At 38.6% G+C, this 26,826-nt stretch overlaps 1 pseudogene across 1 annotated transcript; it reads right to left on the reverse strand.

Annotated features, from left to right (window-relative positions):
• Positions 1–24,955: 24,955 nt before the first annotated feature.
• On the reverse strand, positions 24,956–25,703 carry Gm7977 (predicted gene 7977; annotated as a pseudogene). Its single transcript, NR_040408.1, has one exon. The product of NR_040408.1 is annotated as a predicted gene 7977 (transcript).
• Positions 25,704–26,826: the final 1,123 nt, after the last annotated feature.

Here is a 26,826-nt window from a genome sequence, read left to right on the forward strand (position 1 = left end):
AAAGACCCAACAAAGATACAGAACTTCAGACCAATTTCCCTTATGAATATTTATGCAAATATCCTCAAAAAAGTTCTTGCTAATTGAATCCAAGAACACATCAACACAATCATCCATCCTGACCAAGAAGGTTTCATCCCAGGGATGCAGGGATGGTTCAATATACGGAAGTCCATCAATGTAATCCAGTATATAAAGAAACTCAAAGACAAAAACCACATTATCATCTCGTTAGATGCAGAAAAAGCATTTGACAAAATTCAACACCCATTCATGATAAAAGTCTTGGAAAGATCAGGAATTCAAGGCCCATAACTAAACATGATAAAAGCAATCTACAGCAAAACAGTAGCCAACACCAAAGTAAATGGTGAGAAGATGGAAAAAAAATCCCACTAAAATCTGGGACTAGACAAGGCTGCCCAATTTCTCCCTACCTATTCAACATTGTACTTGAAGTCCTACCCAGAGCAATTCAACAACAAAAGTAGATCAAGGGGATACATACTGGCAAGGAAGAAGTCAAAATATCCCTTTTTGCACATGATATGATAGTATATATAAGTGACCCTAAAAATTCCACCAGAGAACTCCTAAGCCTGATAAACAGCTTCAATGAAGTAGCTGGATATATAATTAACTCAAACAAGTCAATGGCCTTTCTGTACACAAAGGATAAACAGGCTGAGAAAGAAATTAGGGAATCTACACACTTCTCAATAGTCACAAATAATATAAAATACCTTGGCATGAATCTAACTAAGGAAGTGAAAGATCTGTATGATAAGAACTTCAAATCTCTGAAGAAAGAAATTAAAGAAGATCTCAAAAGATGGAAAGATCTCCCATGCTCATGGATTGGCAGGATCAATATAGTAAAAATGGCTATCTTGCCAAAAGCAATATACAGATTCAATGCAATCCCCTCAATATTTCAACTCAATTCTTCAACAAAGTAGAAAGGGCAATTGGCAGATTTATCTGAAATAACAAAAAAACCTAGGATAGCAAAAACTCTTCTCAAGGATAAAATAACCTCTAGTGGCATCATCATGTGTGATGGTTTGTATATCCTTGGACCAGGGAGTGGCACCATCTGAAGGTGTGGCCTTGTTGGAATAGGTGTGACCTGGTTGTAATGGGTGTGTCACTGTGGGTGTGGGTATAAGATCCTCACCCTAGTTGCCTGGAACTACATAGAACTCTCAGCTCCTCCTGTGCCATGCAAGCCTGGGTTCTGCCATGTTCCCACCTTGATGATAATGGACTGAACCTCTGAACCTGTAAGCCAGCCCCAATTAAATGTTGTTTTTTATAAGACTTTCCTTGGTCATGGTGTCTGTTCACAGTAGTAAAACCCTTACTAATACACCATGCCTGACCTAAAGCTGTACTCCAGAGCAATTGTGATAAAAACTGCATGGGACTGGTATAGCTACAGACAAGTAGACTAATGGAATAGAAATGAAGACCCAGAAATGAACCCACACACCTATGGTCACTTGATCTTTGACAAGGGAGCAAAAACCATCCAGTGAAAAAAAGACAGCATTTTCAACAAATAGTGTTGACACAACTGGCGGTTATCATGTAGAAGATTGTGAATTGATCCATTCCTATCTCCTTGTACTAAGGTAAAATCTAAGTGGATTAAGAACTCCACATAAAACCAGAGACACTGAAACTTATAGAGGAGAAAGTAGAGAAAAGCCTCAAAGATATGGGTACAGGGGAAAAATGCCTGAATAGAACATCAATGGCTCATGCTGGAAGATAGAGAATCAACAAATGGGACCTCATAAAATTGTAAAGCTTCTGCAAGGCAAAAGACACCTTCAATAAGACAAAAAGACCACCAAAAGATTGGGAAATGATCTTTACCTATCCTAAATCACATAGGGGACTAATATCCAATATATATAAAGAACTCAAGAAGGTGGACTCCAGAAAATCAAATAACCCCATTAAAAAATGGGGCTTAGAGCTAAATAAAGAATTCTCACCTGAGGAATACCAAATGGCTGAGAAGCACCTGAAAAAAATGTTCAACATTCTTAATCATCAGAGAAATGCAAATCAAACAACCCTGAGATTCCACCTCACACCAGTCAGAATGGCTAAGATAAAAAATTAAGGTGACAGCAGATGCTGGTGACTATGTGGAGAAAGAAGAACACTCTTCCATTGTTGGTGGGATTGCAAGCTTGTATAACCACTCTGGATATCAGTCTGGTTGTTCCTCAGAAAATTGGACATAGTAATACTGGAGGATCCCGCAATACCTCTCCTGGGCATATATCTAGAAAACGTTCCAACTGGTAAGAAGGACACACGCTATGCTTTGTTCATAGCAGCCTTATTTATAATAACCAGAAGCTGGCAAGAACCCAGATGCCCCTCAACAGAGGAATGGATACAGATAATATGGTACATTTACAAAATGGAGTACTAATCAGCTATTAAAAAGAATGAATTTATGAAATTCCTAGGCAAATGGATGGACCTGGAGGGCATCATCCTTAGTGAGGTAACCCAATCACAAAGGATCTCACACAAGATGTACTCACTGATAAGTGGATATTAGCCCAGAAACTTAGAATACCCAAGATATAAGATACAATTTGCTAAACATATGAAACTCAAGAAGAATGAAGACCAAAGTGTGGAAACTTTGGCCCTTCTTAGAATTGGGAACAAAACACCCATGGAAGGAGTTACAGAGACATAGTTTGGAGCTAAGACTAAAGGATGGACCATCTAGAGACTGCCATATCTGGAGATCTATCCCATAATCAGCTTCCAAACTGATTATGCTGACACCATTGCATACACTCGCAAGATTGCTGAAAGGACCCAGATATAGCTGTCTCTTGTGAGACTATGCCAGGGCCTAGCAAACACAGAAGTGGAGGCTCACAGTCAGCTATTGGAAGGTTCACAGGGCCCCCAATAGACGAGCTAGAGAAAGTAACCAAGGAACTAAAGCAATCTTCAACCCTATAGGTGGAACAACAATATTAACGACCCAGTACTCCCCAGAGCTTGTGTCTCTAGCTGCATATGTATCAGAAGATGGACTAGTCAGCCATCAGTGGAAAGAGAGGCCCAGTGGTCGTGCAAACTTTATCTGCCTCCTTACAGGGGAGTACCAGGGCCAAGAAGGAGGAGTGGGGGGGGGGAGTGGAGCGAGAGCGCGCTTGGGGGGTACTTTTGGGATAGCATTGGAAATGTAAATGAAATAAATACCTAATAAAAAATAAAATTAGGCCAGCAGAGTCTTGCCCAACACCCGCAAGGGCCCACACAGGACTCCCCACGGGATCCTAAGACCTCTGGTGAGTGGAACACAGGGCCTGCCCCAATCCAATCGCGCGGAACCTGAGACTGCAGTACATAGGGAAGCAGGCTACCAGGAACTGATCTGGGGCACAAGCCCCTTCCGCTCCACTCGAGTCCCGAGCTACCTTGCCAGCTGAGTCTCGCCCAACACCTGCAATGGCCCACACAGGATTCCACACGGGATCCTAAGACCTCTAGTGAGTGGAACACAACTTCTGCCAGGAGTCTGGTTCAAACACCAGATATCTGGGTACCTGCCCTGCAAGAAGAGAGCTTGCCTGCAGAGAATACTCTGCCCACTGAAACTAAGGACAGAGCTATCCTCCCAGGTCTGCTTATAGAGGCTAACAGAGTCACCTGAAGAACAAGCTCTTAACAGTGACAACTAAAACAGTTAGCTTCAGAGATTACCAGATGGCAAAAGGCAAACGTAAGAATCCTACTAACAGAAATCAAGACCACTCACCATCATCAGAACGCAGCACTCCCACCCCACCTAGTCCTGGGCACCCCAACACAACCAAAAATCTAGACACAGATTTAAAAACATTTCTCATGATGATGATAGAGGACATCAAGAAGGACTTTCATAAGTCACTTAAAGAATTACAGGAGAGCACTGCTAAAGAGTTACAGGCCCTTAAAGAAAAGCAGGAAAACACAGCCAAACAGGTAGAAATCATTAAAGAAAAACAGGAAAACACATCCAAACAGGTGATGGAAATGAACAAAACCATACTAAAACTAAAAGGGGAAGTAGACACAATAAAGAAAACCCAAAGCGAGGCAACGCTGGAGATAGAAACCCTAGGAAAGAGATCTGGAACCATAGATGCTAGAATCAGCAACAGAATACAAGAAATGGAAGAGAGAATCTCAGGTGCAGAAGATTCCATAGAGAACATCGACACAACAGTCAAAGAAAATACAAAATGCAAAAGGATCCTAACTCAAAACATCCAGGAAATCCAGGACACAATGAGAAGACCAAACCTACGGATAATAGGAATTGATGAGAATGAAGATTTTCAACTTAAAGGGCTAGCTAATATCTTCAACAAAATAATAGAAGAAAACTTCCCAAACATAAAAAAAGAGATGCCCATGATCATACAAGAAGCCTACAGAACTCCAAATAGACTGGACCAGAAAAGAAATTCCTCCCAACACATAATAATCAGAACAACAAATGCACTAAATAAAGATAGAATATTAAAAGCAGTAAGGGAGAAAGGTCAAGTAACATATAAAGGAAGGCCTATCAGAATTACACCAGACTTTTCACCAGAGACTATGAAAGCCAGAAGAGCCTGGACAGATGTTATACAGACACTAAGAGAACACAAATGCCAGCCCAGGCTACTATACCCGGCCAAATTCTCAATTACCATAGATGGAGAAACCAAAGTATTCCACGACAAAACCAAGTTCACACAATATCTTTCCACGAATCCAGCCCTTCAAAGGATAATAACAGAAAAGAAGCAATACAAGGACTGAAATCACGCCCTAAAACAACCAAGAAAGTAATCATTCAACAATCCAAAAAGAAGACAGCCACAAGAACCGAATGCCAACTCTAACAACAAAAATAAAAGGAAGCAACAATTACTTTTCCTTAATATCTCTTAATATCAATGGACTCAATTCCCCAATAAAAAGACATAGACTAACAGACTGGCTACACAAACAGGACCCAACATTCTGCTGCTTACAGGAAACCCATCTCAGGGAAAAAGACAGACACTACCTCAGAGTGAAAGGCTGGAAAACAATTTTCCAAGCAAATGGACTGAAGAAACAAGCTGGAGTAGCCATTTTAATATCGGATAAAATCAACTTCCAACCCAAAGTTATCAAAAAAGACAAGGAGGGACACTTCATACTCATCAAAGGTAAAATCCTCCAAGAGGAACTCTCAATTCTGAATATCTACGCACCAAATGCAAGGGCAGCCACATTCATTAAAGACACTTTAGTAAAGTTCAAAGCACACATTGCACCTCACACAATAATAGTGGGAGACTTCAACACACCACTTTCTTCAATGGACAGATTGTGGAAACAGAAACTAAACAGGGACACAGTTAAACTAACAGAAGTTATGAAACAAATGGACCTGACAGATATATACAGAACATTTTATCCTAAAACAAAAGGATATACCTTCTTCTCAGCACCTCACGGGACCTTCTCCAAAATTGACCATATAATTGGTCACAAAACAGGCCTCAACAGATACAAAAATGTTGAATTTGTCCCATGTATCCTATCAGACCACCATGGCCTAAGACTGATCTTCAATAACAACATAAATAATGGAAAGCCAACATTCACGTGGAAACTGAATAACACTCTTCTCAATGATACCTTGGTCAAGGAAGGAATAAAGAAAGAAATTAAAGAGTTTTTAGAGTTTAATGAAAATGAAGCCACAAGGTAACCAAACCTTTGGGACACAATGAAAGCATTTCTAAGAGGGAAACTCATAGCTCTGAGTGCCTCCAAGAAGAAACGGGAGAGAGCACATACTAGCAGCTTGACAACACATCTAAAAGCCCTAGAAAAAAAGGAAGCAAATTCACCCAAGAGGAGTAGACGGCAGGAAATAAACAAACTCAGGGGTGAAATCAACCAAGTGGAAACAAGAAGAACTATTCAAAGTATTAACCAAACGAGGAGTTGGTTCTTTGAGAAAATCAACAAGATAGATAAACCCTTAGCTAGACTCACTAAAGGGCACAGGGACAAAATCCTAATTAACAAAATCAGAAATGAAAAGGGAGACATAACAACAGATCCTGAAGAAATCCAAAACACCATCAGATCCTTCTACAAAAGGCTATACTCAACAAAACTGGAAAACCTGGACGAAATGGACAAATTTCTGGACAGATACCAGGTACCAAAGTTGAATCAGGATCAAGTTGACCATCTAAACAGTCCCATATCACCTAAAGAAATAGAAGCAGTTATTAATAGTCTCCCAACCAAAAAAAGCCGAGGACCAGACGGGTTTAGTGAAGAGTTCTATCAGACCTTCAAAGAAGATCTAATTCCAGTTCTGCACAAACTATTTCACAAAATAGAAGTAGAAGTTACTCTACCCAGCTCATTTTATGAAGCCACTATTACTCTGATACCTAAACCACAGAAAGATCCAACAAAGATAGAGAATTTCAGACCAATTTCTCTTATGAATATCGATGCAAAAATCCTCAATAAAATTCTCGCTAACCGAATCCAAGAACACATTAAAGCAATCATCCATCCTGACCAAGTAGGTTTTATTCCAGGGATGCAGGGATGGTTTAATATACGAAAATCCATCAATGTAATCCATTATATAAACAAACTCAAAGACAAAAACCACATGATCATCTCGTTAGATGCAGAAAAAGCATTTGACAAGATCCAACACCCATTCATGATAAAAGTTTTGGAAAGATCAGGAATTCAAGGCCCATACCTAAACATGATAAAAGCAATCTACAGCAAACCAGTAGCCAACATCAAAGTAAATGGAAAGAAGCTGGAAGCAATCCCACTAAAATCAGGTACTAGACAGGGCTGCCCACTTTCTCCCTACCTTTTCAACATAGTACTTGAAGTATTAGCCAGAGCAATTCGACAACAAAAGGAGATCAAGGGGATACAAATTGGAAAAGAGGAAGTCAAAATATCACTTTTTGCAGATGATATGATAGTATATATATGTGACCCTAAAAATTCTACCAGAGAACTTCTAAACCTGATAAACAGCTTCGGTGAAGTAGCTGGATATAAAATAAACTCAAACAAGTCAATGGCCTTTCTCTGTACAGAGAATAAACAGGCTGAGAAAGAAATTAGGGAAACAACACCCTTCTCAATAGTCACAAATAGTATAAAATATCTTGGCGTGACTCTAACTAAGGAAGTGAAAGATCTGTATGATAAAAACTTCAAATCTCTGAAGAAAGAAATTAAAGAAGATCTCAGAAGATGGAAAGATCTCCCATGCTTATGGATTGGCAGGTTCAACATTGTAAAAATGGCTATCTTGCCAAAAGCAATCTACAGATTCAATGCAATCCCCATCAAAATTCCAACTCAATTCTTCAACGAATTGGAAGGAGCAATTTGCAAATTCGTTTGGAATAACAAAAAACCTAGGATAGCAAAAAGTCTTCTCAAGGATAAAAGAACTTCTTGTGGAATCACCATGCCAGACCTAAAGCTTTACTACAGAGCAATTGTGATAAAAACTTCATGGTACTGGTATAGAGACAGACAAGTAGACCAATGGAATAGAATTGAAGACCCAGAAATGAACCCACACACCTATGGTCACTTGATCTTCAACAAGGGAGCTAAAACCATCCAGTGGAAGAAAGACAGCATTTTCAACAATTGGTGCTGGCACAACTGGTTGTTATCGTGTAGAAGAATGCGAATCGATCCATACTTATCTCCTTGTACTAAGGTCAAATCTAAGTGGATCAAGGAACTTCACATAAAACCAGAGACACTGAAACTTATAGAGGAGAAAGTGGGGAAAAGCCTTGAAGATATGGGCACAGGGGAAAAATTCCTGAACAGAACAGCAATGGCTTGTGCTGTAAGATCGAGAATTGACAAATGGGACCTAATGAAACTCCAAAGTTTCTGCAAGGCAAAAGACACCGTCAATAAGACAAAAAGACCACCAACAGATTGGGAAAGTATCTTTACCTATCCTAAATCAGATAGGGGACTAATATCCAACATATATAAAGAACTCAAGAAGGTGGACTTCAGAAAATCAAATAACCCCATTAAAAAATGGGGCTCAGAACTGAACAAAGAATTCTCACCTGACGAATACCGAATGGCAGAGAAGCACCTGAAAAAATGTTCAACATCCTTAATCATCAGGGAAATCCAAATCAAAACAACCCTGAGATTCCACCTCACACCAGTCAGAATGGCTAAGATCAAAAATTCAGGTGACAGCAGATGCTGGCGTGGAAGTGGAGAAAGAGGAACACTCCTCCATTGTTGGTGGGATTGCAGGCTTGTACAACCACTCTGGAAATCAGTCTGGCGGTTCCTCAGAAAATTGGACATAGTAGTACCGGAAGATCCAGCAATACCTCTCCTGGGCATATATCCAGAAGATGCCCCAACTGGTAAGAAGGACACATGCTCCACTATGTTTATAGCAGCCTTATTTATAATAGCCAGAAGCTGGAAAGAACCCAGATGCCCCTCAACAGAGGAATGGATACAGAAAATGTGGTACATCTACACAATGGAGTACTACTCAGCTATTAAAAAGAATGAATTTATGAAATTCCTAGGCAAATGGATGGACCTGGAGGGCATCATCCTGAGTGAGGTAACACATTCACAAAAGAACTCACACAATATGTACTCTCTGATAAGTGGATATTAGCCCCAAACCTAGGATACCCAAGATATAAGATACAATTTGCTAAACACATGAAACTCAAGAAGAATGAAGACTGAAGTGTGGACACTATGCCCCTCCTTAGAATTGGGAACAAAACACCCATGGAAGGACTTACAAAGGCAAAGTTTGGACCTGAGATGAAAGGATGGACCATGTAGAGACTGCCATATCCAGGGATCCACCCCATAATCAGCATCCAAACGGTGACATCACTGCATATACTAGCAAGATTTTATCGAAAGGACCCAGATGTAGCTGTCTCTTGTGAGACTATGCCGGGGCCTTGCAAACACAGAAGTGGATGCTCACAGTCAGCTATTGGATGGATCACAGGGCCCCCAATGGAGGAGCTAGAGAAAGTACACAAGGAGCTAAAGGGATCTGCAACCCTATAGGTGGAACAACCTTATGAACTAACCAGTACCCCGGAGCTCTTGACTCTAGCTGCATATGTATCAAAAGATGGCCTACTCGGCCATCACTGGAAAGAGAGGCCCATTGGACACGCAAACTTTATATGCCCCAGTACAGGGGAACACCAGGGCCAAAAGGGGGGAGTGGGTGGGTAGGGGAGTGGGGGTTGGTGGGTATGGGGGACTTTTGGTATAGCATTGGAAATGTAAATGAGCTAAATACCTAATAAAAATGGAAAATAATAAAATTAAAAAATAAAAGAAATTAAGAAAACAACAACCTTTAGAATAGTCACAAATAATATAAAATACCTTGCTGTAACTCTAACTAAGCAAGTGAAAGATCTGTATAAGAACTTCAAGTCTCTGAAGAAAGAAATAGAAAAAGATCTTAGATGGTTGAAAGATCTCCCATGCTCATGGATTGGCAGGATTAATATAGCAAAAATGGCTCTGCTGAAAGCAACCTACAGAGTCAATGCAATCCCCATCAAAATTCCAACTCAATTCTTCATTGAGTTAGAATGGGCAATTTGCAAAATCATCTGGAATAACAAAAACCCTAGGATAGCAAAAAATATTCTCAACAATAAAAGAACCTCTGGGAGAATCACTATGCCTAACCTCAAGCTGTATTACAGAGCAATTGTGATAAAAACTGCATGGTATTGGTACAATGACAGGCAGGTTGATAAATGGAATAGAATTGAAGACCCAGAAATGAACCCACACACCTATGGTCACTGATCTTTGACAAAGGAGCTAAAACCATCTAGTAGAAAAATAGACAGTATTTTCAACAAATGGAGATAGCTTAACTGGCAGTTAGCATGTAGAAGAAAGCAAATTGACCCATTCTTATTTCCTTGTACAAAGTTCATGTCCAAGTGGATCAAGGACCTCCACATAAAACCAGACACACTGATTATAGAGGAGAAAGTGGGGAAGAGCCTCAAAGATATGGGCACAGGGGAAAAAATCCTGAACAGAACACCAATGTCTTGTGCTGTAAGATCATGAATCTACAAATGTGACCTCATAAAATTGCAAAGCTTCTGTAATGCAAAGGACACTGTCAATAAGACCAAAAGGGAACCAACAGATTGGGAAAAGATCTTTACATCCTACATCTGATAGAGGGCTAATATCCAATATATAAAAAAACTGAAGGAGTTAGACTCTAGAGAACACAATAACCCTGTTTTAAAATGGGGTACAGAACTAAACAAAAGAATCCTCAACTGAGGAATACTGAATGGCTGTGAAGCACCTAAAAAATGTTTAACATCCTTATTCATCAGGCAAATGCTAATCAAAACAACCCTGAAATTCCTCCTCACACCAGTCAGATTGGCTAAGATGAAAAACTCAGGTGACAGCAGATGCTGGAGAAAAATGGAGTATGAAGAACACTCCTCCATTGCTGGTGGGATTGCAAGCTGGTACAATCACTCTGGAAAACAGTTTGGCATTTTCTCAGAAAATTGGACATAGTACTAACTCAAGAACCAGCAATACCACCGCTGGGCATATACCCAGAAGGTGCTCAAACATGTAATGAAGACACATGCTCCACTATGCTCATAGCAGCCTTATTTATACTAAGCAAGAAGCTGTAAATAACCTAGATGTCCTTCAACAGAGGAATGGATACAGATATTGTGGTCCATTTATACAATGGAGAACTATTCAGCTATTAAAAACAATGAATTTATGAAATTCTTAGGCAAATGGATTCATCTGGAGGATATCATCCTGAGTGAGGTAACCCATTCACAAAAGAACACAAATGATATGCACTCAGTGATAAGTGAATATTAGCCCAGAAGCTAGAATATGCAAGATACAATTCACAAACTACATGAAACTCACAAAGAAGGAAGAACAAAGTGTGGATACTTCATTCCTCCTAGGAAAGGGGTACAAAACACCCATGGAAGGAGTTACAGAGACAAAGTGTGGAGCAGAGACTGAAGGAATGACCATTCAGGATCCATCCCATATACAGTCACTAAACCCAGACACTATTTTGGATACCAACAAGTGCTTGCTGACAAGAGCCTGATATAGCTGTCTCCAAACAGGCTCTTCCAGTGCCTGACAAATACAGAAATGGATGCTCACAGCCCTTCATGGGACTGAGCACAGGACCCCCAATGAAGGAGCCAGAGAAAGGACCCACAGAGTTTTAGGGTTTGTAGCCCCATAGAAGGAACAACAAAATGAGCCAACCAGTACGCTACAGAGATCCCAGGGACTAAACCACCAACCAAAGAGTACACATATTGGGACTCATGGCTCCAGATGCTCATGTATTAGAGGATGGCCTAGTTGTTCATCAATGGGAGGAGAGGCCTTTGATCCTATGAAGGCTCTATGCTTACTAGTAAAGTAATATATATATATTACTTTATAGTTTAATTTGATTTTTATTTCTCCTTTTTATTATACTCTGCTACCACCTCAATGGATTTTGGGAATGGGAAACAGAGATGCAGTGTGATACATTGTACAGATTCTCTGATGCAGTTGTTGAAGAGGCTTGCTTAAGAGGACTGTTCCGGATTCTCATTCCATATGCTATACTGTCCTATTGTCTGAACTTGTGGCTTCCAAATGTGTATGTTGAAACCTTATTTTGACTCCAATGTACCAGGAAGTGGATGCTGGAAGTGGTCTTAAGAATAAAACTAATAAATTCATAAGGAACTGAGGAATTTAAGGTATGAGAACATAGTGAAGACCTCACCCTTTCTTAACTAGACAGATGGTGACACTGAAAGTGTGGGAACTTTTATCTTAGACTTCTTAGACTTTCAGATATGGGAAAAATACAGACTATAGTATGTGACAATTGATATAGCAGTCTGCACTACCTAAAGTCAGTAGAGTGTGCATGTTTGCATGATCAGTTCACTATCTTAATTTTTCCATTAAAGATTATTATAGGGCAAAATCTCTCTCTCTATTTCTCTCTCTCTCTCTCTCCCTCTCTCTCTCTCTCTCTCTCTCTCTGTGTGTGTGTGTGTGTGTGTGTGTGTGTGTGTGTGTGTGTGTGTGTGTGTGTGTGTGTGTGTGTGTGTGTGTGATGAAAATGGTAAGTCAATCCCTGGTTTGCACAAGAGAGACAGACAATCCAAATAAATTAATCCTTTTATGTCTGGGGTTTCCCTATATTATTCTGATGTATACATACCTGGGTAGAAATAGAGTTTTTGGTTGTTAACCTAAAAATTTAGCAGCCTTATTTATAATATTCAGAAGCTGGAAAAAACCCAGATACCCCTCAACAGAGGAATGGATACAGAAAATGTGGTACATTTACACAACAGAGTACTACTCAGCTATTAAAAAGAATGAATTTATGAAATTCCTAGGCAAATGGATGGACCTGGAGGGCATCATCCTTAGTGAGGTAACCCAATCGCAAAGGAACTCACACAACATGTACTCACTGATAAGTGGATATTAGCCCAGAAACTTAGGATACCCAAGATATAAGATACAATTTGCTAAACGCATAAAACTCAAGAAGAACGAAGACCAAAGTGTGGACACTGTTCCTTCTTAGAATTGGGAACAAAACACCCATGGAAGGAGTTACAGAGACAAAGTTTGGAGCTGTAACGAAAGGATGGACCATCTAGAGACTGCCATATCCAGAGATCCATCACATAATCATCTTCCAAACGCTGACACCATTGCATACACTAGCAAGATTTTGCTGAAAGAACCCAGATATAGCTGTCTCATCTGAGACTATGCCGGGGCCTAACAAACACAGAAGTGGATGCTCACAGTCAGCTATTGGATGGATCACAGGGCCCCCAATGGAGGAGCTAGAGAAAGTACACAAGGAGCTAAAGGGATCTGCAACCCTATAGGTGGAACAACACTATGAACTAATCAGTACCCCTGAGCTTTTGACTCTAGCTGCATATGTATCAAAAGATGGCCTAGTCGGCCATCACTGGAAAGAGAGGCCCATTGGACTTGCAAACTTTATATGCCCCAGTACAGGGGAACGCCAGGGCCAAAAACTGGGAGTGGTGGGTAGGGGAGTGGGGGTGGAGGGTATGGGGGACTTTTGAGATAGCATTGGAAATGTAAATGAGGAAAATACTTTTAAAAATATTTTTAAAAAAACCTACAAATTAAGATGAAGTTTTTCAAAATCTCAGGAGAAATAAGTAAATTGGACAGAAAAAAGCCATTTACTTATTTATCCTGCAAAGAACCACAATATATTTGTATGTAAATACTTTGTGAAGAAATAAATGTGGGTTAGGCTATTTATCCTTCTAATGCAAAGAAGTATTGAGGTTCCGAAGGGAAGTCTAGGCTAATCGAGCTCTAGAAATTCCAGAAACCCACTAAGAATGGTGATGGGCAAATCTATGAAACGTCAGCTTTAAAGGATCCCAAATGTCAGCTGTGCAGTTCTGTATACTCTGCAAGGCATTCTTGAGGGGCTGGGGAGGGGGTGAATGTTTCCCATAGATGCAGTAGAATGCGAGTTGTGATCCTTAGAACTCATGTAAAAAGTTGGTCTGTTGTTATATACATGTTATCTCCACAAATAGGATGGTGGAGAGGGGTTCCCTCGCGTGGCGAGCAAGCTAGTTTAGGAAATGAGTGTGCTCTGTGTCAAGTGTGAAACTACATGAAAAATTACGGTGAACACCAACTGAGGAAAATTCCTGTTGTCAAATATTGCTCTACATGCATAACACACACACACACACACACAAATACACACAAACACACACAGAGAGACAGACAGAGAGAGAGAGAAAGAGAGAGAATTAAACACAAGCATTCTATAAAAAATATTATCTCATTAGATTTCAGTGAAAATAAAAGAAGAGATAAAGAAATAATTATTGGAGGCTGGAGAGGAGTAGGAGCGGTCTCCTGACTGACTTTACAGCTCTAGGATGTAAAGCACAAGGAGGTTTTAAAAAACCCTTTGTTTTCTCATGGTTGTTCACCAGTGTTGTGATGGATCAAGGTTCATACATAGACTGCTGCTTTCAAGACATGAGAACAGGTTCATAATTAAACTGTTAATGATTTTCTGGTTCTCTATGTCTTAGGTTTGAGATATATTGCTCAAATTCACTCAGATACTTTCAGCTGGGTCACAGAATCTCTTTAGTTTGTAGTGTTAATATTAATCAAGCTAAAAACTATTAATTATCTCTATTTTCACTAAATATTCATAATGCTATTGATAAGAGCAGAGTGAAAATATAAATTTGATCTTAATGTTCAATTGTAATACTTAGTTTCCTATTTTCTGTACTCCTAATCTTTATGCCAATGTTTTTATTCTATTATCACTTACAGGCCAGATACCAAGCTTTCTCACCCAATAGACAAACTAAAATTTATTGAATAAACTATAGTAGTGCTCTGTAAAATAAAAAATTCTCTACTTTACTTTTTTAACTATATGAAACAGACAAAAATAAATAAATGTTCTTGATGTTCTTGAAAAGTAGAAAATTATCCAAGATATTGATCTTAGATAATTTAACATAATGAAGAATGGTTTCTGGGAAATGAATTGATAAATAATAATTCTGCATTTTACTCATTTATGTTAGTCAATTCAAGCTTGACTAAAGAAACTTCTCTAACTTCAGGTATGCAGTGTTGTACGTTTTCCTGCAGAGCCAGCCTGCACACTCATCCCTGTCTGTCGATCCCTCACTCACAGTGAAGCATGTCAGAGACAATGAGCAGTGGAGCAGAATTTGCTTTAGGAAACTTCTCCCTCCTCTCTGCTTCATTGCTTCCTGTCTTGACCTAGGGAAGATACCAGCATTTCACAGTGCACACATCAAACATTTTACAGTCAACTACTGATCAAGTGCAGGGAGACAGAGAAGCTATTGCTATAGTGTTTAATAAACCAGACATGATCCGTAGTTTATAAGAAATCAACAAAAGCAATATTAATATAAATATTTAGTGAAAAACAAGTATCTCTTTGAGCTAGCCACTTAAAAACAATAGAGATATAATTTTTAAATGATGTGAGAATATGGCCCAAAACGTAGAATGAATGAGATAGCTATAACATACATTTGAATTGATACTTATGATGTCTTTATAAAATAAGGGAGAGTGGATTTTCTATTTTTATGAGATGATCCCTGTGTAGGAAACATAATTACTAACAAAATTGACTGCGGTCCAGCAAACTTCTTCATAAGTGCAAAGCTATAAGAAAATAATTATTATGAGCAGGCAGTAAACCAGAGTGTGATGTGCAACCACCACTATAGCAAAGGCTGCTAAGACAAAAGGCAATGTTCTCTATGTTAAGCCAGACTGATACAAACCAGGTACATGTACCCAAGATAAACATTGAACCACACTCAATACAGATGACACCATGGATAATTCATCTTATATGTACCTGATAATTGAAAAGCCAGCTCTGTGCATTTGCTAATTATCTTATTCCAAAGGAAAATAATTTTTTTCACTGCCCCATGACAAGACACAATTTTATAACAATAGGACACCCACTGAAGTTAGTTAGAATGCCCCTTCCACAAGAAATTAACAAGAATTTCTATTTCTTGATGATTCATTTTGAAAGATGTAGTTCCTTATCTTTGACAAAGACATTTTGAAAATAAGGTAACTTAGTCCTAGTAAAATAAGAGATTGTCATAAATTTCAAAATAACAGAGCTATGACTTCAAGTTACAATATTAAAGGGAAGAAGTGTGTGCTCTTTTCTTTTTAAATATAATTATTATTTGTGTGCGTGTGTGTCTGTGTGTGTTTTCTGTATAGCATATGATTGGAAGTCAGAGATCTAATGGAGATACTTCTATACTTCTATCTTCATTAGAGTTTTCAGAATAGACTTTTCTGACAGAATTATGTCATCTACTTTCTTCTCTTATTTTCCATATGAATAGTTAAACTTAAATTTTATATGTGACGCTCTTCATATTAAAAGCAGATTTTCATTTCTATGAAGATTTTTCAGTTTCCAACACATTCTAATAAATAATGTCAAAGGTAAAGATTAATTTTATGTAAAGTTCTTTATAAGTGAGTTTTTTATCAGAAATTCACTGATTGGTTTTATTAACATCTATTCCTTGTTAGTAGTAATTGCTGCTCCTCTAGAAATCATATAATAACAGTGGAAGGGAAACAAGAGCTCTCGTCGTCCCTACTAAGGATCAGGGCTAATAGCCTTTCATGTTCAAGTGGGATTATGTTTGGAATCTGCCGTGCTTTGGAGTAAATTGTGTAGATATGTACAGTATTTCACTAAACAAAGTTAGATAATAAATTTTCATTTTATATGAAATTATAAATATTTCTAGTTCAAAGCTAGTTTTACTAAAGGAGATGAAACTTAAGTGGTGTGTTTCTCTTTTCTCTCACAGAGCCAACTTAATGAAATACTGGCATTGACAATTTCCTAGCAAAAGCAGTGAAATGAAATATACATGTAATAACCAAGGATGTCATATCTATTTATATTAAAATGATAGTATCCTTTTGTCAGAAGATAGAGTCTCATATAGAGCTTCAGGGTCTGAAAATAATGAGTAACTCTAGATAGATGAAGTCTGGATACAAGTTGGCAGGTAGTGACTGAATCTCACACATCAGATGTTTTCGGTCACACACACCCAAATGTTTCTGCATCCCATATACACACAGTAGCTATCATTTCTTAATATGAAACATATGGTCCTATGTGCAATTGCTTGCCTGTGCACTTTTGCTAGAGATAGAAAATAAATAGATTTTAATGGTAATTTTTACTGTCTCACTTAGAGAATGACTAAAGCCATTTGTTCATAACTGTACAAAAAAAGGGTTGAGCCCTGAAACAATTTGGTTATGGTTTAATCCTTGTTTTTCAGATCAAGTCTGGATTTCCTTGTGCTACTGGTTTGTGTTTCAGTGAGGTAGTTTTGTTAGTCCTCGCCACATTACTTATCCAGTCTTGAAGAGTATGAACTGAACAGTATTGCTAACAATTCTCACAATAAATATTTTTTTAAATATCCATTGACCCAATGGACAAGAATATTACGTTTGTTCTCTACATTCTCACTCTTAAGTCATTTATGTGTGTATATACATATATATATCCACCTCTCTCTCTTTCTCACAAGTCTCTTTTTGTATCCGTGTTTTTGTGTTATACTTGTGTGTGTGTGATTGTGTACATGTGTGTGACTGTGTATTGAGGTGGTGAAATTGATGTAGTAGAAAATTTAAATTGACAACATGATCAATTCAGGCCCTGTCTTTCTACAATAGATACTTGAGTGTCATGAATAACTAAATGTCAGTATGTTTATTAAATCTTACCAAAAGAACTGAAACAATTTTATATTGTTATTTAAAATATTACCCAATTTTACTTTATTAATGCCAATAAATTATTAACAGTTTAGTTAAAATCCAACTATAATTTGGAATGTCTTCACAGAATAATAGCATATCTTGTCTTTTTTCTTTTCTTCTTTTTCTTTTCTTTTTTTTGAGAAACAGCTATTATCACTTTAAATTTGAAATGATTTAGAAATAAATTATTCCTTTACTTGTTAGCAAAGGAGTCATTAGGTGTGATTTGGAAGGCAGAAGCGTAAAACAACAATGTGCCTAGCGTTTAGCTTCCAACCAGAGTAGTTAAACACTAAGCCAAAGAAGCACAGCATGCAATGCCGCAGTCTGGGAACGAGACTGCATCTCCTCTCCTCTCAGTCTAGTACTGTTATCACACAGTAACCTAAGGTCGAGGTTCTGTATTAGAAATTGGTATAGTAACTTTCTTGACATGGGATTTTTAAGAACGTAATAATGAAATTGAAATAACAAATTTTGTAATAAAGGAAAGTAAAACAAAACAGCCAAATCTGTTACTAAACCACTTTTTAAGCTTTCAGAATTGTGATAAACATGGTGGACAGTAGTCCAAATGTATAGAGATATGTGAAATATGTTTGTACTGAAGAGAAAACCATTCAGAAATGTATACACTAATTATTTCTTTTTCTACTATTCATGTAATTATAGCAAACTTTTGGGGTATATATATATCTTAATTGTAATCAAGAAATATCTATGCTATGCTCATTAAATCTCACCAATGGGGCTTTTTAAACAAGAGCTATAGAAGATGACACTGATAGATGTGCTAATGTGGATGAGGAATGCTCAGGAGGACCCAAAGCAATATAGAGATCTAAAGGGAACTATGGAATAATGAGGGCAAGAGAAATAGTCTTACCCAATGAAATGAATGCCAATTGGTTCTCCAATACCAAATGGTCAGTCATGAAATCATAGTGTTCCTCAAGGAAGCCCACACTAATTGATTATCCAATACTCCAATACCAAGGAGTCAACACTGAAAATACTCAGAAAAGTAATATTATATAGACTAAGCAGGTTGTTTTTATATATTTAGAAAATATACACCTATCTAGATGTGTGTATGTGTGCATATGCCACAGAATTTAAAAAATTAGACACCATAAATTTTAGGGGAAAAAAGAAAGGAGCAGGTTATCATGAAAGTTTGGGAAAGAGACATGATGTATTTTAAAAATAATCTAGCAAAATAAATAATTTTTAAAATATTAATAATATGATTGCAAAGTATGGGAATTGTCATGATACTATGGAAAAATAAAAGAATAGCTTATATATATATATATATATATATATATATATATATATATCAGTGTGGAAATAATACTTAAAGTTTCTGAGATGCTAAAAAAATAAAAGTTCATGAAAGATCATCAACTAGTTTTTATTGATTTTTGTCTTCAAATTAAAGTACTGTGTATTTGAATACAGTCCCTGTTAGCATTCCTTCTTGGCTCTGCCCAAAAGTTACCTGGCTACAGCCAGATAGGCCTGGTTCACCATAAAAGGGGTTGTTTGCTCCATTTCACTCTTTCATTTTCTCTGACTCTCTTCTCTCCATGACCCCTTTCTCCTTCCCCTCCTTCCCCTCCTTCCCCTCCATGTGTTCCTGGTCCTGCTCCCTTCCTCCCTTTCTCCCTCTTTCTCTCTATCTCTCTCTCCCCTCCATTCCCAGCTGATATCTCAGGGCTAAGGGATACCTCAACATAGCCCACAGAGACACCCCTTTCACTCTTACCTCACCATACCTTACTTTATATAACATATCTTGGCTTTGTCTTTTTACAAGACACAACAGTCCCAATGTGCTGGGTTTGTTGTTGTTTGATTTTAATTTTATTTGGGTTTGGTGGAATTTGATTGAAGATGCAACAGTGAAGCTGAGTCTTCTACTGATGCTTTTGTTACTATGGAAACGACAGGAGAAGCCTCCACCCCCACCCCTCTAGAAAACAAGTATGCTATCTGTTCAGCATTGTATGTCCGGGAAATATCATTCTTAAGACAATAGAATAAAAATCTCCACAAGATCAGCTCTTCTAAGTCATTGTCTTTTGCTTCTAAAAACTACAAGGAGAAATACATTTGAATATCATTGCAGATGTATGTGATCATCAGGGAAATGAAAAAGAAATCATTATTTGGGAAAAACCATAGTCTTCAATCTGACATCAAAAATGTCACCATGGACTGCACCCATATATGTCAAAAGTGAGTTTATAAACAGGGAAATAAATGTTTCAAAGGAATTTGGTCTTCTTTTTTTTAAATTTTATTTTAATTAGGTATTTTCTTTATTTATATTTCCAATGCTACCCCAAAAGTCCCCCATATCCTCCCCTCCCCCACTCCCCTACCCTGGTCTTCTTAATAGAAGAGGAAAATTGGAAAGAGGGTCCTACAGTGTACTAGTATAAATAAGAATAGGCTACTCCTATTTTATTTTTTTCATTATTTCTGTACACCCTCCTTATAATTGTACTCATGCTTATGACAAAATATGTATGTTCAAATGACACAATCATTTCTGATTATTATGCTTGTATCCTTTTTCCTATTATTTTATACTTTACAACAGGCATTTTTTATTCTTTGCATTTTGTGGTGCATTTAAGTTAATGATCTAAAAATAGTGTCACACCTGAAAGTGTAGTGTGAGATAACAAACCACTTCTGAAAGTTTACTCTTTACGAATGTCCTACAACTCATGACATAATTTACGTAAAGATTTCAGCGATCATTTCTTCGAAGAGAGTAATGGTCTGTGTTTTATGCATCTTCACCATATGCTAACAGCAACCAATTCATCTGCTTATGACTAATGGATCCCTTTGCATTGCATAAACACCCTTGACTGCCAAGTTCTTTCTACCTTCTGTCAGGCTCTGCCTCCTCTGTTGTCCCTTAGATTTTGCCCATGGTCCATCCTGCCTCTCTTCACTTTCTACTCTTTCATTTTTCAATTCCTCTGAAATCAACTTTAATCACCACCAAATGTTCCATGAATGTGAATGAAGACTGGATGCAATTTTAGGCAGAAATAATGTTTTTGCAGAGTCAAAGTTGATCATTAGATAAATTTATCAAAATCTAAGAAAAGGTTCCATTTGATGCAGCCATCATTTTAGCCCCACCATATCCACTAGCATGACTGCACAGTATTCACCATATTAGTTCTTCTCTAACTCTTTCTCTGAGACACTTTCTCCTTGCCCCAATTTACCCACTAAGAGATTATGTAGATTTTAATTTCTATAACCCTTGCAACTCTAACCCTAACCCTAACCTTATGCCACATATGTTTGTCCTTATACATTGCTCCTATAACACTGCAGTGAAATAGATTCTCCAGAAACGATTTCTTCATCTCCCAAATGTTTTCGATGCCTTGTTTCCCCACCTCCCATAATGTGAAAGCTTGTACTCCTGCAATAGAGTGGTCCATTCATCAATATAATTGTTCTCATTTGCTTTCTGTGGTTTCATGGCTGTTTTAAATGAGAAGTTGACAAATGCAGCCCCCACATGTGTTCATAAGGTTTTATTGTAACAAGGTGTGTCTCTTAACATTTTATTATATATTGCTTCTTTAATTCATATAATAACAAAGGTAAGTGCAACAGAGACCGTTTGCCATCACAGCTTAAATACCTATATTTTTCTACAAAATGATAACAATGTGCTTGAAGGCTTCATTTCCAGATCCCCATTTCTTTCCCACCCTCTTCATCCCTTTCCTTCTTTCTTTCATTCCTTCTTATTCCTTCTTTTAAGGAGTTGAGGAAAACAGATTTATGTGAAATACAGTAGAAGATTGATTTATGTTAATTTCCTACAATGTACATTGGTCATATTGACCTGTATTCCTCATCCTACCCCCTCCCCAAAATGTCCCTATGTACTTATGTCCCCAAATTTCTGTCCACTTATTTGTTTATTCTAAATCTATTGAGTCCAATACATGTGAGCTACATTCTACTGCCTGTTAGATTACCCATTATAGTATTGTTGATGAACAAAATTTCCAAAGGCAGACTTAAAAGGAAATGATTTTCTATCCTGCCAGATGTGTCTTCAAGAAGAGACGATCAGCCATGCCCACTTCCCCCTACTGGAATTTTGAATTGTTTAGTTTTTGTTTATGTTTTGTGAATCTTAAAACCACTGCTATGTGTAAGTATTGCAACCATTACAGGTTATTTTCAGTGTTCTTGGTAACCTTCCATAGCCTGAAGGTAAGACCATATGGATGAATCATAACACATGGAGAAATCAAACTGGTACTGACATGGCATCCAAACTAGCTACATTTGATGGTGATGGGGATGCTGTGAATGCTAACTACTATGGAAACATAGTAACTATCAGTCTTACCCAGCTGCAAACATTGAAACCTATAGTAACAACTGTCTAGATAGATATACCACTTATGCAACAATGGTATGGATAGTTTGAGACATCTAACCGTTTTTTTATTGAATTTAACCCACTCTACGAGAAGCAGGTCTACTAGTACCAATTACCTGTGGCTAAATATGTTATAGGGACTAAGCAAATACTTACTACTATGCAGTTAAACAACATAGTTTTAAACAGACACTTAATGGTTTACCATAGATGAGTACAGCTTTCGCTCCTCTCCAAAATGCTTCTTTATGCAGTAGATCGTGATTAACACAGAGATGCGTAACTGACAAATATAACATAGTGAGATTAAGAGTGTTCAGAACTCTCAGCACTAAATGATATATATGTATCCCAATTCCACTACCTAGACTGAGTGAGGGTCATTATAGAATTGGGAGTGGACTTACAGTAAAGGCCATAGGTGGTAGATGACTACAAAAAAGGTAATTTCAGGAGTATTTTTTATTTAAGCATATGAATATTTGCATGCATGTATGTATATATACCACTTGTGTGCCTGGTGCCTATGAATGCCAGAAACAGGATTTGAACACCCTAGAGTGGACTCATGCAATTGTGATTGAATACTACGGTTCTTAAAATTCAACCAATGTCTTCTGCAAAAGTAACAAGTTCTATTAATTGCTGAGCTATCTTTCTATGAGGAAATAATAATTCCAAAGTACTCATTGAGTCCTTTTAAAAATATTATCGTAAGGTCCCAATGGTATGAGTAACTCAGTCACCACTCAGACCCAAATCAAAGGATTTGAGTTTGCACCCTCCAGCATCTACCCTATTGTACTTGCTAGTTTGGTGTAAATTTGACACAGGCTGGAGTTATCACAGAGAAAGGAGCTTTAAGTGAGGAAATCCATGAGATCCAGCTGTAAGGCATTTTGTCAATTAGTGATCAAGGGTAGGAGGGCCAATTGTGGGTGGTACCATCCCTGGGCTTGTTATCTTGGGTTCTATAAGAAAGCAAGCTGAGCAAGCCAGGGGAAGCAAGCCAGTAAGTAACATCCCTCCATGGCCTCTCCATCAACTCTGCTTCCTTTTTTTTTTTTTTTTTAATTGTCATGGTTTTAGATCAGCAGCTGAAGCCACTTGGACTCTTGATATTACCTAATGGAATGGGTAGGATTTATACTTTTATTTTCTAAATTTTTATTAGGTATTTTCCTCATTTACCTTTCCAATGCTATCCCAAAAGTCCCCCATACCCACTCCCCCACTCCCCTACCACCCACTCCCCCTTTTTGGCCCTGGTGTTCCCCTGTACTGGGGCATATAAAGTTTGCAAGTCCAATGGGCCTCTCTTTCCAGTAATGGCCAACTAGGCCATCTTTTGACACATATGCAGCTAGATACAGGAGCTCCGGCAGGGTACTGGCTAGTTCATATTGTTGTTCTACCTATAGGGTTGCAGTTCCCTTTAGCTCCTTGGGTACTTTCTCTAGCTCCTCCATTGGGGGCCCTGTGATCCATCCAATAGCTGACTGTGATCATCCACTTCTGTGTTTGTTAGGCCCCAGCATAGTCTCACAAGAGAAAGCTATATCTGGATTCTTTCAGCAAAATCTTGCTACTGTGTGCAATGGTGTCAGCGTTTGGAAGCTAATTATGGGATGGATCCCAGGATATGGCAGTCTCTAGATGGTCCATCCTTTTGTCTCAGCTTCAAACTTTGTCTCTGTAACTCCTTCCATGGGTATTTTGTTCCCAATTCTAAGAAGGGGCAAAGTGACCTCTCCTGGGCATATATCCAGAAGATGTCCCAACCGGTAAGAAGGACACATGCTCCACTCTGTTCATAGCAGCCTTATTTATAATAGCCAGAAGCTGGAAAGAACCCAGATGCCCCTCAACAGAGGAATGGATACAGAAAATGTGGTACATTTACACAATGGAGTACTACTCGGCTATTAAAAGGAATGAATTTATGAAATTCCTAGGCAAATGGATGGACCTGGAGGGCATCATCCTGAGTGAGGTAACCCAATCACAAAGGAACGCACACAACATGTACTCACTGATAAGTGGATATTAGCCCAGAAACTTAAGACACCCAAGATATAAGATACAATTTGCTAAACGCATGAAACTCAACTCTGCTCTCTGACCTGCTTGAGTTCCAGTCCTAGTCCTTTGGTGATCAACAGCAATGTGGAAAATATAAGCTGAATAAACCCTTTCCTCCCCATCTTGCTTTTTGGTCATTATGTTTGTGCAGGAATAGAAACCCTGACTAAGACACCAATCTTGAACTACTAGAGTTATGAAGGGGCCAATCTTGGAAAGTCTCTATGACACAGGGCAACAACAGTATATCTCATAGGACTATCAGTGAAGATTTAGTATTGATAGAGTAGCAAAAGCCAGAAACCTAGAACCAGACCAATGACTCACTGCAATAAACAACTGCAAGAAAACCCACTGGGGCAAAAGACCTGTGACACACTCCAGCTTGGATAGCAAGATTCATGGAAAAGTTGCTTCTGAAAGGAAACCCCCAAGAAGGTTCAGAAAAGGAATGTAGAAATCAAGAAATTATTACAATTACTGTAAATTGTAATGCACTACATTTCCCATATCTTCCCAGTAATACAAAACACTCTCCCTTGCAGAACTGGTTCAGATTACTTAAATACCAAGTGCGCTGTCACTCCTCTACACACGTGTCTGGAAGTTACTCGTGTTTCTATGAAATGAAGCTATTGATACTTTTCTACAGCAGTAACTGCACTCCAGGAAGGCAGAGACAGCACAAACCAAGGGATGGAGTTTCCCCAAAGCTGCAGTGTGAAAAGACTATAAACAGTTGATCCCATACACATGAATGGGCTTCCTTGCTAGAGTAAATCCAAGTGGAATAAAAAACGGAGATGTAAAAAGGTTTTCTTAAGGAGAAGGAGGCTGGTGCCCTGGATGCCTTTAGTTTTCGGCCCCCTCTGCTGCATCACATTCTTCTCCTGCACTGTTCGATGTCCATTAATGTTAAGTTGTCTCTAAGCAACTGCATGATGAGGGTGCTGTCTTTGTAGGAGTCTTCGTTCAGTGTATCAAGCTCTGCGATGGCCTCGTCAAAAGCCATTTTAGCCAGTGTGCAGGCAAGCTCTGGATTATTAGGATCTCATAGTAAAATACAGAAAAGTTAAGAGCCAACACCAGGTGGATTGGATGCGAAGGCTGCATCTCTTTCTTGCTTATATCAAAAGCCTTTTGGTAGGCTCCTTGGGAATTTTTTATTGTTTCTTTTTGATCGTCACCACAAGCTACTTCAGCAAGATATTGGAAATAATCTCCCTTTATTTTCAGATAGAAGACCTTATTCTCGGGATTAGTTGCACTGGCTATTAAATACTTATCCAACAATTCCAGGCCCATGGTGCAGATGGACCTCAGCTCCGACTCCACTTTCTCCCAATAGTCCTTGATCAGCTGCAACTTCTTGTCGGAGGTGTCGGTCTTCTGCTCAATGTTCAAGATGACCCTCCAGGAGGACCTACCCCCCCCCCACACACCCCGTCCACGTTCTTGTAGGCCACCGAAAGCAGGTTATGCAACTCTTTGGACAGCTCCGTGCCCTGCTCAGTCATGGCTTTCATGTTGGTGGCCATGTCGTCTTAGTGCTCGGCATGCTCCCCAGCTTGGCCTTCTGGATCAGCTCGGTCTTCTCCATGGCAAGTAAGGGCAAGAGCCGTGTTGGATCTGGAGTCTTCCTAATCTCCGCAACCACGACTCGCGTCCAATTTTGATTATTATAAACATAGCTTTTGCTTGGTTCCGGGTCTCCGAAGAACTTGGGAAATTAGTCTGCATAGGTGAGAGTCTGCACCACAGAAGCTGACAACTTCTGGGACCTGCCAAAGTAACACAGCTTCTGAGAAAGGTCCTGTTTTGGGCCTTCTTCTTCGGCCAGGAGGAGGTCCAAACACAAGATATCTGCGCACCTTCCCTGTAAGAGAGCTTGCCAGCAGAGAGTACTCTGAGCACTGAAAATCAGAGGAGAGAATCTGTCGCCCAGGTCTGCTGATAGACGGTAACAGAATCACCAGAAGAACAATCTCTAAACAGAGTCAATTATAACTACTAACTCCAGAGATTACCAGATGGTGAAAGGTAAACGTAGGAATCTTACTAACAGGAACCAAGACCACTCACCATCATCAGAACCCAGCACTCCCACTTCGCCCAGTCCAGGGCACCCCAACACACCCGAAAACCTAGACAGAGATTTTAAAGCATATCTCATGATGATGGTAGAGGACATCAAGAAGGACTTTAATAACTCACTTAAAGAAATACAGGAGAACACTGCTAAAGAGTTACAAGTCCTTAAAGAAAAACAGGAAAACACAATCAAACAGGTAGAAGTCCTTACAGAAAAAGAGGAAAAAACATACAAACAGGTGATGGAAATGAACAAAACCATACTAGACCTAAAAAGGGAAGTAGACACAATAAAGAAAACCCAAAGTGAGGCAACACTGGAGATAGAAACCCTAGGAAAGAAATCTGGAACCATAGATGCGAGCATCAGCAACAGAATACAAGAGATGGAAGAGAGAATCTCAGGTGCAGAAGATTCCATAGAGAACATCGGCACAACAATCAAAGAAAATGGAAAATGCAAAAAGATCCTAACTCAAAATATCCAGGAAATCCAGGACACAATGAGAAGACCAAACCTACGGATAATAGGATGGATGAGAATGAAGATTTTCAACTCAAAGGACCAGCAAATATCTTCAACAAAATTATAGAAGAAAACTTCTCTGGCCTAAAGAAAGAGATGCCCATGA

Source organism: Mus musculus, chromosome 3 (assembly GCF_000001635.26).
Source record: "Mus musculus strain C57BL/6J chromosome 3, GRCm38.p6 C57BL/6J".
Classification (NCBI taxonomy): domain Eukaryota; kingdom Metazoa; phylum Chordata; class Mammalia; order Rodentia; family Muridae; genus Mus; species Mus musculus.